A 1,574-nucleotide genomic window follows, 5' to 3' on the forward strand; every position below is an offset into this window, starting at 1 on the left:
AATGCTTCGTATTCAGCCGTGTGTTTGTTTTCCAAAACAAACTTTGAAGGCCAAAAGTAATTGATACCTTTCCCACTGCCCCACTTTCTACTGTTCTTCGTTTCCCCAAGAGCATTAATGGCTATCCATTCTCTTCCCCATATGACCGTTGGGACTCTGTTTCCCACGCGTCTTCCTGCAGAATAGGAAGAGGCTCACCACAGATCCGGTCATTTGGGTCAGTTGGGAAAATGGGTCTTCACCGACCCAGGCCCATACTATTTAGGATCCTTTGTTTAGGTTGGGTTTTACTCTAAAATGACCCAGCAACCCATCTTGTTTTAGTAGTTTTTTTTATTTTAATTTATCTTGATCTATTTTTGTTTATATATTTAAGTTGTTGTTAAGGAAGCAAATGACCATAAGTGGCCGAGTGGAGAGAGAGCAATTTCACTTACTTAAGTGGGATGGGTTCGATACTTGGGAATAACATATCTCCATTTATTTTATTTTTAATGCTTGCTATTTTATTTAAAAAATTTATAATTTCTTACTATTTATTTTACCATTTTGTACCTTTTTATCTAGTCCTCCCTTTTTACGCTTGTTGATTTTATTCTTTCCGGTTTAACTGTTAATGTGTTGTAAATAATTTGTTTATTTATTTATTTATTTCGTTCGGTTTACTTTTGGGCATATTCTCCACGAACTCATGCGCCATATCAATTTAATTGACCAACATCTCAAACCTTCACATTAATCCTTCCGTTCAAACGTATCTTTTTTATTAAAATTTGAAGGAAAAGATTATCCTGGATGGAATATCCAGTCATAATCCCGAATATTAGGCTCAAGCTGTAAGAGCTTGTAAGCCATAAATATTCATCTTCTCTCCAAAATACCTGTAAATATCTCAAACCATCTTCTTAATAAAATTTGAAGAAAAAGATTATCCTGGATGGAATATCCAGTTATAATCCCGAATATTAGGCTCAAGCTGTAAGAGTTTGTAAGCCAAAATATTCGTCTTCCCTCTAAAACATTCGTAAATATTTGAACCTTTTCTTTAAGCAATATTGGAAAGAAACAGACTGCCTGGGTGGAATGTCCAGACGTAGTCCCGAGTATTAGACCCAAGCTATAAGAGCTTGTAAGTCACAAGTACTCGTCTTTCAAACTCCAAAATATTTAATTCCTATCTTAACCTCTTTCAATAAAGATGGAAATGGAACATGGTGTATACCTTGCACTCCTGAGATTAAGATTCGAGGTGGATGCCTCGCCTATCTTAGCTCTCGCCATCATTTAAAATTGTCATTGCGGTTTCTTCAAACTCTTACTCAATCAAATTGAAAACACTCAATCCTTATTAAACACTTTTGCTAGTAAGATGGAAATGGAACGTGGTGGATACCACGTACTCCTGAGTCTAGGATTCGAGATGGATATCTCGCTCATCCAAGTTCTCGCCATCACTCAAAAATACATCCAACCAATCAAACCCTTTCTCGCCGCCGTGCGATTAATCAAAAAACCTTTTTCATAAATGAAAGACATATTGTCTTAAGGTGATGAAAAACAATGTTTCGGCCACG

Source organism: Lathyrus oleraceus, chromosome 7 (genome assembly GCF_024323335.1).
Source record: "Lathyrus oleraceus cultivar Zhongwan6 chromosome 7, CAAS_Psat_ZW6_1.0, whole genome shotgun sequence".
NCBI classification, from domain to species: Eukaryota; Viridiplantae; Streptophyta; class Magnoliopsida; order Fabales; family Fabaceae; genus Lathyrus; species Lathyrus oleraceus.